Below are 19,725 nucleotides of genomic sequence, written 5' to 3' on the forward strand. Positions count from 1 at the left end.
TATCTGTCCATGAAGCCAGATAACACACACCAATTAGTTAAACTGCAGGAATGTCTTAAAGACATAAAGACCTGGATGGCGGCTAACTTTCTGCTTCTTAATTCAGATAAAACTGAGGTTATTGTACTCGGCCCTGAAAAGCTTAGAAATATGGTATCTAACCAGATTCTTACCCTGGATGGCATTACCTTGGCCTCCAGTAACGCTGTGAGGAACCTTGGAGTCATTTTTGACCAGGACATGTCCTTCAATGCACATATTAAACAAATATGTAAGACTGCTTTCTTCCATTTGCGCAACATCTCTAAAATTAGAAATATCCTGTCTCAGAGTGACGCTGAAAAACTAGTTCATGCATTTATTACTTCCAGGCTGGACTACTGTAATTCATTATTATCAGGATGTCCAAAAAACTCGCTGAAAAGCCTTCAGCTAATCCAAAATGCTGCAGCAAGAGTCCTGACAGGGACTAGAAAGAGAGAGCATATTTCTCCTGTTTTGGCTTCCCTTCATTGGCTTCCTGTTAAGTCCAGAATTGAATTCAAAATCCTGCTCCTCACATACAAGGTCTTAAATAATCAGGCCCCATCTTATCTTAATGACCTTGTAGTACCATATCACCCTATTAGAGCACTTCGCTCTCGCTCTGCAGGCCTACTTGTTGTTCCTAAAGTATTTAAAAGTGGAATGGGAGAGAGAGCCTTCAGTTTTCAGGCCCCTCTTCTGTGGAACCAGCTTCCAGTTTGGATTCGGGAGACAGACACTATCTCTACTTTTAAGATTAGGCTTAAAACTTTCCTTTTTGCTAAAGCATATAGTTAGGGCTGGACCAGGTGACCCTGAATCCTCCCTTAGTTATGCTGCAATAGATGTAGGCTGCCGGGGGATTCCCATGATGCATTGAGTCTGTGAAGGTTCTCAGTCATCCAGGTCATCGTAGTCAAAGGAGCTTGCAAAGAAAAGCGTCTGGACTTCTTTAAGTTGCTTGAAGACGTTTCACCTCTCATCCGAGAAGCTTCTTCAGTTCTAAGGTCAAATGGTGGAGAGTCCCAGATATAAACCTAGTGGGAGTTTCCCCCCACGGAGGGACAAAAGGACCCCCTGATGATCCTCTAATCGCCTGAGCCAAGGTGTGAAACTGGGTGTGGGTCCCCATCAGCCAGAGTTTCGGGTGTGTTCATTGTGAAACCTGGCCCCACCTTATCATGCGAATTCCTGAGGTCAGATGGCCCAGGATGTGAGTGGGCGTTAAGGCGTCTGGGAAGGGATCTCAAAACTGGATTATAGATGGCAGAGAGTTGGTGTCGTAAACCCCCGCCTCTGTTCAAAGATGGTCGCTTTCCAGTCTTTCCAGTCACCTTTCTCACTCACTATGTGTTGATAGACCTCTCTGCATTGAATCATATCTGTTATTAACCTCTGTCTCTCTTCCACAGCATGTCTTTATCCTGTCTTCCTTCTCTCACCCCAACCGGTCGCAGCAGATGGCCGCCCCTCTCTGAGCCTGGTTCTGCCGGAGGTTTCTTCCTGTTAAAAGGGAGTTTTTCCTTCCCACTGTCGCCAAAGGGCTTGTTCATAGGGGGTCATATGATTGTTGGGTTTTTCTCTGTATCTATGAAGCGCCTTGAGGCGACTTTTGTTGTGATTTGGCGCTATATAAATAAAATTGAATTGAATTGAATTGAATTGACATATCGAAGAGGCTAACACATGAGAAGCGGATCGAAATTGTGTGTATATCTGGTGAACGCAGTAACCGGGTCATTGCAGCAGATTTCAATGCAAGACACCCTACAAGACCACAAATCTCCCATGCTACAGTTAGCAAACTGCTTGCTAAGTTTCGTGAAACTGGTTCAGTGTTGGATTTGCCAAAATGTGGACGCAAGAAAACTGTCACTAATGAAGAAACATCAGTGGCTGTCCTAGCTTCATTCAGCAAGAGCCCACAGCGTAGCACTTGCTGCATGTCACTGGAGAGTGGCATTAGTCGAACATCCCTTCGGTAGATATTAGCTACTCACAAATGGCACCCTTACAAACTCCAGCTACTGCAGCATCTCAACGAGGATGACCCAGATTGGCGCCCAGAATTTGCAGAATGGGCAAAACAAAAATTGGAACAGGACCCTCAGTTCACGCAGAAGATTTTGTTCAGTGATGAGGCAAACTTTTATGTGAATGGTGAAGTTAACAAACAAAACCACCGCTATTGGTCTGACACTAACCCACATTGGATGGATCCCTCCAAGACTGCTGGAACAACAAAAGTGATGGTTTGGTGTGGTATATGGGATACAACGATAGTGGGTCCATTCTTCATCAATGGAAACCTCAAGGCTGCTGGATATTTGAAATTGCTACATGATGATGTGTTTCCCTCTTTATGCACTTAAGCTGGCACGTTCCCTGAGTTTTTCCAGCAAGATGGTGCACTACCACATTATGGGGGCCAGGTCTGAGCATTTCTAGATGAACTGGAAAGTGGATTGGTCGTCGTGGGCCAGTTGAATGGCCCACATGGTCTCCCGATCTGACCCCCTTAGACTTTTATCTTTGGGGTCATCTGAAAGCAATTGTCTATGGTGTGAAGAGACGAGATATGCAGCACCTGAAACTACGGATACTGGATGCATGTGCTGGCATTTCTCCTGCGGTTTTGCTATCAGTGTGGGAAGAGTTGGAGAAGAGGGTTGCATTGACAATCCAACACAATGGGCAGCACATTGAACACATTTTATAAGAGGACACTGGAGTATATTCTCCAGGATCTCACACTTCTGATAATCAGTTGACTGCTTGACGTTTATTCAGTGGTGTAAAACCTATAACTTTAATCTTACCCGACCCATCCTTCAAATCTGGGGAAATGAAGGGCGCAATTGTCGGCCGCATTTGTCGGAGTCTTCGAATTTGGACAGTCTTGGTCGTGTCGCTGTAACATAATTGGCCTACTAATGCAAGCACAGGAGGATGTGATTGCTGAATTTTGACACAGCTACGATACCGGACACTGCTTCTTCTTCTTCGAGGTTTAACAGCAGCTAGCATCTTTATACATACCAACTTCTGTTTCAGTCCGCTATTACATTCTTAAATCCTAATACTTATCCCTGCTTCTTTTGGGATCTTACAAAGCTTCAAACGACGCGTCAACTATTAAAATAGTCGTCGACAATTTTAATAGTCGACGTAATCGTGACTAGTCGACTAATTGTGGCAGCCCTACTGTCAAGCACTCCACCAGTAGATTACACCGTCCACCTCATAGGTCCCTATCCGCTTATTACATCAGTCTTTCAATCCATATAACAGCTCTTGCAAATAAAATGTCCTCTCTATTTGTTGTCAGCTTTGGAGTATATTGAGATTGTAGAGCTAATTCATTACTTACAAGTACAAATTAGTCTTCAATTTTCAATCTCATAATAAACTTATAAAAACACAGCTCCAGCAATTCATTCATTTTTACAAATGCATTGTCGAAATATTAAACTTCAGTATCTCATTTGTATGGAGTGGTGAAACTACATATATTGAATAATGTTACAACTAAGTACCGTAATTGTCGGGCTATAAGCCGCTACTTTTTGCACAAGCTTTGAACCCTGCGGCTTTTAGTCAGGTGCGGCTTTTCTATGGATTGTCCATGATTTTTGTCATATCGTAAGACGATTTGTTTTGTTTGTTCCGGTGTTGTGCGGCACTACGTTGAATGGCGGAAGGGCATGTGATCAGACACACAGTATCGGGTTCAAGAGTGGTATGTTGGTCACATGTCCATCCACCAGGCAACATAGTGCCGTACAAGTAGCGCGAAAAACAAACTTCAAAGTACCACTATGCGACACTGGAGAAGAGGACTTTGGTGGTTTTAGTGCGCAGGAAGATGGTGGTGAATGACTGACTTTTCTTCTTGTTAAAGCCGTGTCACTGCACCTGAGCCTAAAAGGTAGTCCAATCTATTTTTCTGGTGTGCTGTAGATTATTGTTATGTACTACATTTGTTACTCATTCATGAAGCACAGTACATGTTTCGTACTTGTAATTACCGCTACTTGTACATATACCTAAAAAGTTATGTAAATATGTACCCATAACTTGTTTTTCAAAATATTAATAAAAGGGATGTGTCTCCAAACAGCCATCTCTTTCCTGACAATTCGCTTTTTGCATATTCTCTCACATATGATAAGTCAACATTGAAACACCTGCGGCTTTTAGTCAGGTGCGGCTAATGTATGTACAAAACAGGATTTTCCCCTGATTTTAGCTTGTGCGGCTAATATTCAGGTGCGCTTTGTAGTCCGGGAAATACGGTATTAAAATTTGCGTAAAATGACTTACTTTTATTTAAAACCTTCCAAAAATATGGATTTCAACACAGGAAAAGAACAGTCTCCAAGGCAGAACGCCTTGGGAGGCTTAAACATCATCTCTATAATCAAATAGAAAAACATACGGTGGCTGGGAAGTGCAAAGCGCTACAAATTAAAAAACGGCAACAAATTAAAAATCCACAACAAATTAAAAAATCCACAACAAATTAAAAATCCACAACAAATTAAAAAACCGCAACAAATTAAAAATCCACAACAAATTAAAAAACCGCAACAAATTAAAAAACCACAACAAATTAAAAATCCTTGACGGATCGTCTGAAATACCGGAAGTGGAGAGTGATGTCACGAGAGGGGGGCGTGGCCAGGATTTTTGGTTGAGGCGCCATGTTTCTGGGCCGAACAAAGCGCTAGCGAAAGAGGAGCGAAAGTACACGGATAACACCAGCTATGGTTCGTACTTGCTGTGCGGTCGGTTGTAAAGTTAGATCGCACGACCGGCAAGGGAATAAGGTTGAAAATGGTTTATCTTTTCATTCTTTCCCCACCTGGAAGCAACATGAGGCAGCTCATGTATCGGATGTTACCAAAAGAAGGCGTCTAGTCTGGATAGCAGCTGTGAGACCAGCTGATATCCAGTTGTCTTCCATCTCCAAATATCTGTTGGTGTGCTCCAGACATTTTCATTCCGGTAAGTTATAGATATGTTCATATCACTCTTTATCGGTCTTTGTCTGACATCACTAGCCGTGTCTTGGCTCAAACTCCCAAGAGCACCTGCAGGTCCATAAATCACACGATCACTGTGGCATCACTGAGTGTTGAAAAACTATCTAAAGTCTTTCATCTGTAATAAAATGATCAGCGTTCTGCTCTGCCATGTGTAACAATTGAGTTTATCATCCAGGCATCCATGAAAACGAAATTAGCAGGAAGTTAGCTCGCTAGATTCCATCTAAATACAATATAGCATGTCCTAACTGAGGGATTTTGGAAACAAAGTCAAACGTACAGCTCTGCTATCACTTCCAACATAAATGAAGACAGAAAACTAAACAGCAGTGACGTTTGTAGGGTACTGTGAGTAAAATGCGTTTGATTTTCCCCCGAACATTCAAATTAGTGCAATCATAAATTCATTCATGAGGGACAAATTACAGTGAGAGCATGTGGAGGCTCTGGCTATGTTCACACTGCATGCGAAAGCGCATCAAATCGGACTTTTTTGACCGTATGCGACCCATATCCAATCATGGTACGACAGTGTAAAAACAGCACAAATGCAATATTTTCAAATCAGATCTGGGTCACTTTCGTATGTGGTACTGAATCCGATATATATCTGATGTTTTAGAAAGCAACTGCTGTTTGAACGGTCATGTCGCATTAAATCCGTCTTTTATGTCACTGACACGAAACATATGCCAATTATCAGCGCTGGAGAAGCGTCCGAGAAGACATTGAGAACACATGAGCGCTTCGTGTCAATCCCATGTAGATGTTAGTGAAACTGTTGGGAAGACAACATGAACATTTTATTTATACTGTATAATCTGCAGATTCTGACAAAAATCTGCATATCCTTTGAAGCACCGCTCCTCTCTAAAATGGCAATAAGGATAATTATTAGGCCATATGTAAATAACAAAATAACTTAAAGCAAAGTGTGAAGCAAGTCTTTATATTAAGGGCCATCAGTCAAACAATACTGTTTGGTCTGGGTCTAAACAGAGCGTGTTGGGTGTGACATCTGCTTTTGCACATGTGGGCCACTTTGAGGGTTCACAAAGGAGCGCGTTTGCTGTCACATTTTATTTGTAGTGTGAACAAGCAGACAAAAAATCGGAATTGAGCATTAAGACCTGCAGTGTGAACGTAGCCATAGTGAGTTCAGTGCATTGATGTGACATTGTCCTGAAGGATTTAGTTATTCTCAGTGGTTAAAGAAATTGCAATTATTTATTCATATTTATTAGAAATAATCCTAATTACATATCTTGCTTCCGTGTTTGTGTCCTGTGTCACAAAAATACATTTTTTACTATAATACATTGATTAATGACCTGCAGAATCTCCTTATCATATTACGTGTCCATAATTGTCACCTAAAGTCAAACTTTATGCTTTCTCCATAAAGTGATTACATACTTTAGTTTCATTTTCTGAAGTCAGGTTTCTGAAAGAGAACAGGCAGATTTGGAATATAACATGCAGCGTTCTATAGATGGATACATAAAAAAAAAAAGGAAAATTACATGTATGTGCTAACTTTCTAAACACTTTGTTACATTTATGATAAATGGATTTGAAAGTAGATAAAACACATTTATGTTGGCCTTGGCTCATTAGAGTCTTTGTCTTTAAATTAACTTGTAACTTGTATGTTTCAGGTACTGCATTCTCAAAGACTGAATGAACCAGCATTGCAGCCATGGGTCATTGTGAGCATCACAGGGAAGGTTGAAGCCGCCCACTGCACCTGTATGGCCGGAGTCGTGGAGACCTGCAGCCATGTCGCTGTTCTTCTTTTTAAAGTAGAATCAACAATGCGGATCTGTGGCACAAGGGCTGTTACAGATGAACCTGCATACTGTGTTTTGCTGGGTAATATGACCAAGATACAGCCAGAGGTTGGCCATAAGATAGACTTCTCCTCTTCAGCTGCCCAAAAACGGCTCTGGATCAAAACATAAACAGACCATCCGTATTGAAAGGTAAAAGGAGCCGTCCTCAAAAAAGAAAAATCCCACCTGCTACTGTGGAGGAGTTGTCACTGCTATTGGATACTTTGCTAGAGCACAGTAAAGCTGTGGGTTGTGGGAATGACCCATAATGTTTTATATAAGGGTCTAGATTTATGCCTGAAGTGCACTGCCATGTAAATAATTTGCATTTACTGAATATGTACTGACTGAGTACCACTGTTCAAAAGTTCAATAAAGAAACAAACTAATTTTTGCCTCTTTTTTATTATAGAACATCACATCAGTTACAATGTAGAATCCATGTCATTTATAGTTTATAAAAGACAAAATGTTTACACAAAATCATGACAGCATTTACACGATATCACCCACTACTAACACTACTTAATTTACTATCAATTACTTCAATTTATCTTCTGAAAAATTACCGCTATTTATACAGCACAAGACTTAAGAATATTTAACGGGAACAAGTTTCATTTTCCCCTGGTTTTACTACCACACTGTTCATCAAAATGGCAGCAAACCTTCACCATCTTATCCAGAAGGGTCACCTCTTCACCCTCACATGGAAGAAGTAATCTGATTGGCATGGTGGTATGTTTGAAGCAGGTCCCTTGTGTAGCGCTGGAACCCAGTCACGATGTTTCATCCATTTCATTGGCTGGTCTGCTGCAATAATGCCAAATAATTAGCAAGTCTATAAATAGCACGTAAAATCACTCATTAGGATGTTTTTTTTTCTAATTTGCTATGACCTCAGAGTGCATCGAAAAGAAAACTAATAGGCTATCTGGTCTTTAAGTGATGGCGTGACAAATCCTGCTTCCAGGCCTAAAGTAGTCTGCGTTTAATAAGGGTTTTGTGTTGTTAACATGTTTAATGTTTTGTATTGTCTTCTATTTAATCTCAAAAAACTCCTAAAAACAGTAAGTGATCACTGTTGGCCTCCCACTGCTTCTATCACCACTAATCATTTGAAAGCTCAGTTTTTAAAACCTTACAATGTAGCTATAGCCCAGCCCATGCAGCAGTATATGAATGACTAATCCTATTCATCCTTGTGGATGGATTATCTCAGTTGTTCTCCTGGCTGAAGTTTGGTCCGTTTACAGCATCCTGCCATGGGATTACATTTGTTACTGACCACCGAGAATCCTCACGATAACTTTTATCAAGTGGAAAAAGTTAGTGTTTATATTATGCTAACATAGCTGTGTCGCTAACGGTCACGTAGCACATCGTTTTACATCAGCTAGCCAAACTTCAGTACCCTACAAACGTCACTGCTGTTTAGTTTTCTGTCTTCATTTATGTTGGAAGTGATAGCAGAGCTGTACGTTTGACTTTGTTTCCAAAATCCCTCAGTTAGGACATGCTATATTGTATTTAGATGGAATCTAGCGAGCTAACTTCCTGCTAATTTCGTTTTCATGGATGCCTGGATGATAAACTCAATTGTTACACATGGCAGAGCAGAACGCTGATCATTTTATTACAGACGAAAGACTTTAGATAGTTTTTCAACACTCAGTGATGCCACAGTGATCGTGTGATTTATGGACCTGCAGGTGCTCTTGGGAGTTTGAGCCAAGACACGGCTAGTGATGTCAGACAAAGACCGATAAAGAGTGATATGAACTTATCTATAACTTACCGGAATGAAAATGTCTGGAGCACACCAACAGATATTTGGAGATGGAAGACAACTGGATATCAGCTGGTCTCACAGCTGCTATCCAGACTAGACGCCTTCTTTTGGTAACATCCGATACATGAGCTGCCTCATGTTGCTTCCAGGTGGGGAAAGAATGAAAAGATAAACCATTTTCAACCTTATTCCCTTGCCGGTCGTGCGATCTAACTTTACAACCGACCGCACAGCAAGTACGAACCATAGCTGGTGTTATCCGTGTACTTTCGCTCCTCTTTCGCTAGCGCTTTGTTCGGCCCAGAAACATGGCGCCTCAACCAAAAATCCTGACCACGCCCCCTCTCGTGACATCACTCTCCCCTTCCGGTATTTCAGACAATCCCTTTCCGTCAAGGATTTTTAATTTGTTGCGGTTTTTTAATTTGTTGTGGGTTTTTAATTTGTTGTGGATTTTTAATTTGTTGCGGTTTTTTAATTTGTTGCGGTTTTTTAATTTGTTGTGGGTTTTTAATTTGTTCTGGATTTTTAATTTGTCGTGGTTTTTTAATTTGTTGTGGATTTTTAATTTGTTGCGGTTTTTTAATTTGTTGTGGATTTTTAATTTGTTGCATTTTTTAAATTTGTTGTGGATTTTTAATTTGTTGCGTTTTTTTAATTTGTTGTGGATTTTTAATTTGTTGTGGATTTTTAATTTGTTGTGGATTTTTAATTTGTTGCGCTTTGCACTTCCCAGCCACCGTAAAAACATTATTTAGAATTAAAACAACCCCCAAAATGTAAAATTTCTTTTCTTTCTATTCTTTGTAACTTTCCAAAGTACTGCCAATTGTCTTTGTGGTACACGGCTTTGTGTCTATATAACGTACAAAAATGCCATCCATCTGCTCCCATATCAGTTTTATGTTTATGGGCCGCTTCGATGAACCTACTATAAAAAGTCAATGAATTTTCCATTAGCATATGGGCTTGGTAAGCTGTGAATGGACTCTACAGACTGTTGGTGCTTTGAAGTTAAATGTTAATAAGCTTTATTTCTTCATGGAGGCAACTGCAACAGCAAATTGCAATAGCTTAGAATCTAGGAGTCAAGAATGATTACGGATTCAAGCTGACCAAAAAAGACCAAAAAGAAAATAGACCAAGAGAAGTGCGTGGGGTGATGATTTTATCTGTCAACCTTATGCATGCATGTGTGCAAGTCTTTGTCAGAAATTACATGGTCATTTACCTTGTAGTCCCAAAAGTCAGTAAATATGCACAGCATCTGCAGTCATGCAAAAGTTGATGACAACCCAAACTCTAACCAAAAACTGTAACCCTATGTTTAGGTGGAGGTAGAGCAGGTCACCTACTAATTGGAAGGTTAGTGGTTTGATCCCCATCTGCTATGGTCTGCTTGCCAAATATCTTTGGGCAAGTTACTAACCCCAAGTTGCTTTCCGATGCATCTATGCAAGTGAGAACATTAGATAGAAAGCACTTACTTTATGCAAGAGTGAAAAAAGTGTGTGAGTGAGACAAGTTGGGTAAAGCACATTGAATGCTCAGAAAGAGTAGAAAAGCACTACATGAGAAGCAGTGTATTTGCCTATGTCTTGGAGATAAGTTAAAAAAGATAATTTTTTTGTTAAATCCATCCAACTTTGAAGTATTCCAATTATAATGATGACTTTTTTGTCTCCTGACTGCAAAGACTTTAGAGAGCAAGTTTTTTTGTTAAATAGTTACATATCGCGATAGCTTAGGTTTAGATCATCATCATTGATGATATGATTAGATGTTTACATGTTTCAGTTTAGTTCCCAAAAGTTAGCAAATAAAACTTGTCTGATGCAGGCTATTTCCTGCTGTCTGAGAAAATGTGTAGAAAACTAAAAATACAGTGGAAAATATCCTGACCTGATTCTCCTGAATTTCTCAATATTTTACATGAACTTTGAATAAATTTTAGTTCAAATGTTTCAGTTGGTTACAGGAAAAATAAATCATACATATATACATACAATTAAATGATACAAGTGGCCTTTAGAAATTAATTACATATAGTGGACACAAAATTTAACGTGTGGGATCATTTAGGAAGGATGAAGCATGATTCAAGGAGATAAGATCCCAACTATGCAAGTATTTAGCATGGTTAGTCTTATGTCAAACAGTCTTCTTGACACTTGTTATAACACCATGAGAATTATTTCACTCCTGCAGATAAGATTAACAAGTGTCTGGCTTCACATGTGCACACCAAATTTACATTTTCAATGCTCGCTATTTTAGTTTTCAATAATGATGTCTTTTTTTAAGTCTTGTAAATTATATAATTTATTCTTGGCCAAGGTTTAAAGGTTATGGCAAATAATTTTTATACATACCGGTACTGCACCTTTTTAACCCTTGTATGGTGTTCGGGTCTGTGAGACCCATTTTCAGTTTTTCTCAAAAGAAAAATTAAACAATTAATTATTTTTTCAACCTGAAATTCATTGGCTTTGGCTTATTTTCTGTGAAGAACATAAATCCGAACTAATTTTCAATGACCTCATACTGTACCTCCCCCCACGCATTTACATTACATACAAGGTGTTCGGGTCCACTGGACCCAGGTCTAATAAAAGTGTTGAAAGTGTAGGTCCTGTGTTCCCATACTCTGTTTTTCTCCTTTCTGGTGCTGCTGATAGTGTTTTCTTCCCCTCCTGCTCCGCACAAAGTTGCAACATTGTTAAAAATTCAACTATCAACACCGTCTGCTCTGACATTCCCACACATTTTACCCTCTTTCTTGAGGGATCCAAATTGTATTTTATCATTCCCTGTCTCTCCTGCAAATTAGGGGCATAATACTATAAATAAGACTTTGCCAGTGTGGTTCTTTATCACAACTGATCAAGATGGCAAAAGATTATCTGCTGCGAGGGCCATCCAATTGATTTTGGAAGAGAGAGGGGCTTCGGATGATGATGTTGACAAAGAGGTTTCAGAATATTTCACATTTCTGAAAATTCAGAGTCTTACAGTGATTTTGAAGAAGAGGATGAGGTTGAGCATCATTTAGTAACAAAACGAAGACGAGTACCCCATCTGCAGCCAGCTCCAGGACCAGAACAAGCCCACCAGACAGCAAGTGAAGAAAAATGGATGTCAATAACTGGTGAAACTGAATGGTCTTCTTGCCCAAGAAATGAGCCACCCTGCAGAGCTGTTACTGTGATAAGCCAGGGCCAACACGGCTGACAGTTACTCATGTGCAGGACATCAAGTCTTAATTTTAGCTTTTCATCCCAGATTCCATCCAGAAAATTATTCTAGATTCCAGTAATCTAGAAGGAAGGTGTGTTTTTGGAGAGAGGTGGAAGGAGATCTAAGAACCCCAAAGACCTACTTTGGGCTTCTTATCCTTGCAGGAGTTTTCAGGTCCAAAGGGGAATCCACAGAATCCCTGTGGGATGCAGAAACCGGCAAGAACCTTTCCGTGCATCAGTGTCTCTGGAAAACTTCCACAAAATTTCCAGGATTATCCGTTTTGATAACCAAGACGACAGACCAGCTCGACGGCAGAGAGACAAGCTAGCTGCCATCAGGACAGTGTGGGATAAGTGTGTGCACCACCTCCCCCTGTCTTACAAACCTGGGCCTAATGTCACCATTGATGAGCAGCTGATCCCATTTAGTTGTGAAACATATTGCTTCACGTGTAAATGTGTTGTGTCTTTCCACTCACTCCACTTGATTATAACTGATTTATTTTTTTATAACATTTTATAAAAAAAACCAAAAAACGAGAAGCACATTGATTCATAAATGTGATCTAACAAAGGTAAAGGGAAAAAATTAACCATGTTTGCTGTTCATATGGCTTGTAATTGGGATGAAGTAAACATCTGTTGAGTAATTTAACATAAAATTGTTTGATAGTGTTAATTTGGAAAGCCAAAACTCTAGCGGGTCCACCAGACCCATGAACACTGGCTGAGTAACAAAAATATGAACACCACACAAGGGTTAAAGAAAAAAAAGTATTATGCAATTCCTCAATTAAGCGGATACAACCCTGAAAATATGTATAAAACATTGCTTCCCCTCACTCTTCCTAACACCCTCCCCTCTTTGCACAAAACACTTCAATTTCACCCAGGTGACGTCCCTTTTGAGTAAGTAAAGAGTGTATCACGCAGATGAAAGAAGCTGAAATAAACTATTCAGAAATCATTCATAAGTCTGTTTCTGTCCTCTCTTCTATGATTTAGTGGCAGAAGGATTTGGCCAATCTCCGTGGCACAGGTTGAATTATGGGCCGCAGACAGTCCTAGTGTAGTGTGTCAGCTGCAAATCGATGAACACATCTAAATATATACTTGTATCATGTAACGCTGACAAAATCATCCCATTTTATTTTTCAATAAAAACCAACCATTGAATGGTACTGTGTGTGTGTGTGTGTGTGTGTGTGTGTGTCTAGAGACAATGAGTGTTCATGATGTTTCTGCACTGCTGAGCTTTGAGCTTTGACTGTGCCATCACTCAAAGCAGAGATAAAGGGAATCTCCCTCCCTCTTTCCCTCTACACACACACAAGAAACATGGTTTGACCAGTTGAGGGCAGAGTAAGGTGAGAGTAAATTTTCACTGAAGACACAGGAAGAAAAGTAGGGGGTGTATGGCTTTGGGCCAGACTCCCTTTTTTTGGGTCTTCATGGACTTCTTTCTTAGGCTGAGAATAGCATTGACTTGTCCTTTGTTTCACACAAATATATAACTGTCTCAGTGGCAAGGTCATGTGATCAGTCAGTTTCACATATACTCCCTCTCTTCTTTTCTTTATTTAAATCAGGCCAATATACCAATAAGAACAAAGTTAAATCAAAACGAGTTTAAATTATCCCCATCGTCAGTGAAAGCGTGCCTTGTCTCGCCACTGTTTTCCACCTTGCTAATGCAATGGCAGTCGGTGGGCTGGAGAAGGGCCAGAGGGGGGGTGTGGGCCGTCAGAGGGGACTTGGGGAACAAGCCGTTGACACATTGATGGATCTGAGTCTTGCTTCGCATAATCATTCTCCTGCCCACTCGAGGACAGAGGGAGAGAGAGAAGGAGAGACAGAAGAGGGGAGGCAGAGACAAAAAGACAGACAGAGGAGAGAGAAAGAGTGGGAGATGAGAGAAGGAGAGGGAATTAGAAAATGAAAACAGTACGAAGGGAAAACCAGAGTGCCAGTGGTGCATTGTTCTGAGGAAAGGAAAAGAGCCGAGAGAGCTGAGCGGTGCAAAGCACTCAGACAGAGAAATTGGGGGACCAATGAGTGGGAGAGAGGCAGTGAAGAAGGCAAGAGAGGATGGAGTCAGAGGGTTGGAGGGTGGTAAAGAAGAGCCGGGGGAGCTGAGCATGTTGAGAGCTGGGGACGATCAGAGCTGCAGCTGTGGCTGGTGATAGTAGTGAATGTGTGTGTGTGTTAACACGCTACCCCACTCCCCTTATACATCTGTTCATTCATTCCCCTTTGCTCAGAGCTGGGCGCCGCCAGGTGATCATTTTCTCTGTGAATTAGGACTCCCGGCAGAGTACAGTCCATTAGGGCAGATCGCTGTGTATCAGTGTCTCATGCAACCAATTGAGCATGAGAGAGCAAGCACATACAAGTAGCGGCTGTCGCCACTAGCCTGTGCAGCATTGTGCAAATGTGACACTTGTTTTATCAGGTAATGCTGTTTTGGTACAAGTGCGTGGGTTGCAGTTTTGTGTTGATTTAAAATGGCAGGTAGCACAATTTTGCTTATCCTGTACTTTTTTTGTGTGTTTGCATTATTGTTCCTATCTGCATTCTCTCTATATTGCAGTTTACCATCAACCATTTGGAAACAAATGGACAGAAATCAATGAGCCACAAACACAAATAGTAATTTCCCTTATATCTGCCTGCCTGTGTTGGTCACAAGTACCCTAAAATACTCGGCTTTCTCCAAGAAAAAGAAACACTGACTTTTTTGAAAGATGGCACCTGTGTGTGCGGCTTGCCGTCAGCTGTTCTCCGTGTTGCTTCTACTAGCCCTGGTGGCATCCGTTTTCTTTAACAATGGCTCTTCACTCTTGGTCTATGACCTCAAATCGTTATTAAATATCCGAACCACTGTTCGGAGCAGTATCGAAGGCCCCCTGGATGTACGGATTTCCCTGTCCCACCTGTGGTAGAAACCGTACCGTTATCCACCTAGCCTTCCCCTCAGGAAGAAGTGCCACGGGAGGTGAGGGAAACGGGCTGGAATACTGGTCAAGCTCAAAAACTGTGTTGCGATATGCACAGCTAAAAACCCGATGACTGATCCTCGTACTCTACTCAAGAACCTTGCCCTGGACAACAAGCAATTTGTTTCCTGGCGTTCCCTTGCATCGGCTCGTCGTTGGATCATACCGGTGATTCCACATCATAATATCCAGCGCCTAAGGCATCCATCCCCACGTTTTCGCAGAGGTGGAGTGGATTATCAAAACCTTCGCCCCCTATGTCGATCATCTCAGCTGGCAGGGAACCCTGTGCTAGCTAAACTGACCCTGGTTAATGCTAGGTCGCTAGCCAATAAAACCTTTATTTTAAATGACTTTTTCACCACTCGTAACTTGGATTTTCTCCTGGTGACCGAAACTTGGCTGAACTTGGGTGAGTTGAGCCCGTTTTCTGAACTTGTTCTCTCAGACTGCAACTACCTCAATTTGCCCCAAACGACCAGTCGAGGCGGAGGATTAGCCACCGTTTATAAAAACTGTTTTAACTGTCAGCAATTAACAGCTGACACTTTTGGCAGCTTTGAACTGCAGCTATTTGAATTGCACCTGCCCACACCGGTGCTATTTGCGCTGGTGTATAGACCTCCTAAATGTAATAAGAGCTTTATACAAGACTTTTCTGAATTCTTGGCAGGAATTTTACCAAAGTACGACAGTGTTTTTTGATCATAGGGGATTTCAATATTCATGTTTGCTGTTGTTGAAATACTCCGCTGACCGCTGATTTTTTAAATCTCATAGACTCTTTTAATCTTGTTCAGTCAGTCAAAGGCCCAACTTATGAACGCGCTCATACCTTGGATCTCGTACTTTCTTACGGCCTGTCACTCTCTGACATTGAAATTGGTAACATCAGTTTTCTGACCATATACCTGTACTCTTTGAGTTTCCTCTTTCAGGTCAGTCTAGTAGATCAGTTATGCCCAAACTCCGATCTCGTATGATCAATTCATATGCAGCAGATCGTTTCACCTGCTCCTATAAAAATCTAAATCATGCATTACCTGCTAATTGGTCCTCCGACTTGACCACTCATAGCCTACTTTCCCGATTTAATTCATCTTGTTTAGAAATACTTGACTCTATTGCTCCGTCCACCACCGGGTATCTAAAACCAAAAACCCAACTGTGGTTGAATAATGATACCAGAAAATACAGACAGGCATGTAGAAAAGCAGAACGAAAGTGGAAAAAGGACCGACTCCAAGTTTTGTTTGAGATACTTAGAGAATCATTGTCAAGCTACAAGAAAGCGGTAAGAGCAGCAAAAACAAAATATTTTTCTAAGGTTGTATCCAACAGCTATCATAAACCTCGTATTTTATTGGGTATTATAAATTCTGTTCTTAATCCTCCCAATAGTGATTGTCATATAGCAGTGAACATAACATCTGAGAATTTAATGAAATTCTTCATTAATAAAATTGTAGAGATTAGGTCTCAATCATCCCTCCCATTTTTGACCCATGTGTTTATACTCCAACTTCAGCTGTCTTTGATCACTTCGAGCCAGTGTCCCTTGCATTACTTAATGAAGTAGTCAGTAACTTGAAGCCCTCAAAATATATTTTGGATATTATTCTGTCTAGCTTACTGAAAGAAGTTTTTGACTCAGTATGTACATGTTTGCTTTCTATCGTTATTAGCAGTCTTCAGCCTGGGTCCATCCCCTCTGATTTTAAACATGCTGTGGTGGAACCTACTCTTAAAAAGCAGAATCTGGACGCAACAATTTTATCGAATTATAGACCAATTTCTAAATTGCCCTTTTTGTCAAAAGTCCTGGAGAATATTGTCCTCATCCAGCTCCAGGCCTTTTTAGATCAACACAACATTGGCAAAGTGTTCCAGTCTGGTTTTAAAACGCACCACAGCACTGAAACTGCTCTTTTAAGGGTTTTTAATGACCTTTTAACTTTTACTGACTCCGGAGACCCTGCCATCCTAATATGATTAGGTTTCACTGCTGCTTTTGATACAGTAGATCACAGCTTTCTCATCTCCAGACTGGAACAACACATTGGAATAAAAGGGATTGTTTTGGAATGGTTTAAATCCTACCTATCTAATCGAACCTTCTCTGTTAAACTCAGAGACTCATTATTCCCAAAGATAATGAGATAATTGTGGGGTCCCCCAGGGCTCTATCCTTGGCCCAGCCCTTTTTTCAATCTACATGCTTCCGATGGTTTCAGTTTTTTTAAAAAAAAATGATATCTCGTTCCATTGCTACGCAGATGACTCTCAGATTTACGTTCCCCTGAAAGGAAAATCTGTGAATCCTCTGAAGGGTCTGTTTGATTGTCTGGAAGATGTTAATGCATGGATGGCGCTAAATTTTGTCAACCTAAATGAGCAGAAAACTGAGGTCATTGTTTTTGGTGCTTGTGACCATCTTGACCTTGGCTCTCTAGAGATCTATAAAAAATCATCTGCAAGAAATTTAGGAGTGATTTTTGACAGCAATTTGACATTTGACAAACAGATAAATAACGTAATCAAGACTAGCTTCTTTCATCTTTGCCTCCTTGCAAAAGTTAAAGCCTTTTCTCTGCTTCAGAGATTTTGAGAAAGTGATCCATGCCTTCATCTCATCTCGTCCTGACTTCTGTAATAGCTTCTATTCTGGTATTACCGCTACATTAATTGGCCAATTGCAGCTAGTCCAAAACGCTGCTGCACGGCTCCTAACTGGGACACGCAAGCGGGATCACATATCTCCTGTACTTGCATCATTACATTGGCTACCAGTCAGCTTTCAAATTGATTTTACAATTTTAACATTTGTTTTTAATACGTTACATGTTGCTGCTCTCCTAACCCGGTATTCTCCCCCAAGATCCTTGAGGTCTGCCGATCAAATGCTTTTGGTTGTCCCAAGCTCGAAGTTAAAACACAGAGGAGACCGGGCATTTGCCGTGACTGCTCCTAAATTATGGAACTCATTGCCCTTCCATATGAGTACCTCTCCAACACTGGAGACTTTCAAAACCCGTCTAAAGACTAGAGCAGGGTGATATGGCCAAAAATATTTATCACGATATATATTTGAAAATTTGCGATAACGATATAACTGACGATATAATTGATGCAAGACAAAATACAACTCCACAACTTTACTTGCACAAAAAACCCCCATCCATTTATTTTCACTTAAACAAGCAGCTGTTTTTTATGTGCATTAAAGGTATATAAAAATTTAACAGTGCAAATACAAATTCCTTGCTGAAAGATTAACCAAAATGCATTTCCAGTAGAAATGGGCTGACATATCGTGATCATAACCATGTAAAATATCCACTGAAGTTAAAAAGAGGTGCTTTGCAACATTAAACGGCAGTGTGCCAAATAAAAAAGTCAAATACGTATTTTTCGGACTATAAGGTGCACGGGATTATAAGACACATTAAGCGAAACAAAGCAGTCAGATAAATCAAACTATTCAACTCATTCTTCTTGGTTCCTCCACTTCTGTACCATTGATTCATTAATGCTGTATTTTATCACAGCTGCTCTATTCCCATGTTGTTGCAGTATATTAATGACTAACCTTCTATTATGAATGGATTATCTCAGTTGTTCTCCTGACTGAAGTTTGGTCCGTTTACAGCATCCTGCCATGCGACTGCATTTGTCTCTAACCATCAGGAACCTTCACGTTAACTTTTATCGAGTGGAAAAGTGTTAGCGTTCATCCTGCAGCTTCACATAGCTGTGTCGCTAGCGATCACGTAGCATGTCATTATATACCACCTAGCCCAACTTCAGTAACCTTACAAACGTCACTGTCTTCATTTATGTTGGAAGTGATAGCAGAGCTGTACGTTTGAATTTTTTCAGAAATCTCTCAGTCAGAACATGCTATATCATGCTTAGGTAACTAGAGAAACTAGCGAGCTAACTTCCGCTAACTTACAACTTACTGTTAACTTCTAACTACGTTAAAAGTAATAAATTCTGTTTTCATGGATGCCTGGATGTTAAACTTCATACTTACACCTGGTAAAGCAGTAATGCTGATCGTTTTATTAAAGATGAAAGAATTTAGACAGTTTTTAACTCTCAATGTGCCGCAGTGTTCGTTTGACTTTGGGACCTGAAGCGGACGGAGTTTAGGACCCAGATTAGTCCCAGATTTACAAGCGCCTTAGTCCGACAAATACGGCAAAAACGACGGCCGCTTGCATGTTCTACAAAAAAAATGTGCTTTGGTGGGTATCTGACAGACAAACACCAAACCAGTTCCACACCACTGAAGTTGCACCATTTTTACAAACCAATTCTGGTTCATCCGTTTCACTCAACGATCTGCTTTCTCCCTTCTCATTCTCCGTTACCGCCATGCTTTTTCGGCCATGTGCGTATGAAAAGAAAGGCACTGCGCATGCATGTTTTACCCATTCTATCGCGATATTTCATTTTCTTATCTTTGCCTAACATTGTACCGGTATTACCGTGAACGATATAATATGGCCCAGCCCTACTAAAGACCCACTTTTACTTGAGGTATGATAAAACACATTTGGACAAGCAGCTTCATTGGAGTAAGGTGCTGTCCACAGGACTGATGAAACTAAAATTGAAACTACAATCAGTCCACAGGACTGATGAAACTAAAATTGAAACTAAAATCAGTCCATAGGACTGATGAAACTAAAATTGACTTATTTGGACGGATGGCATGGCAGAAACAGAACACAGCAGTCCAAGAGAAAAACTTGCTACCCACAGTAAAATTTGGTGGCGGTTCCATCA

This window comes from Aulonocara sp. 'chitande type north' Nkhata Bay, linkage group LG20 (assembly GCF_057382095.1).
Source record: "Aulonocara sp. 'chitande type north' Nkhata Bay isolate Kocher_YH1m ecotype deep benthic linkage group LG20, A_spYH_male_GT1.1, whole genome shotgun sequence".
Lineage (NCBI taxonomy): Eukaryota > Metazoa > Chordata > Actinopteri > Cichliformes > Cichlidae > Aulonocara > Aulonocara sp. 'chitande type north' Nkhata Bay.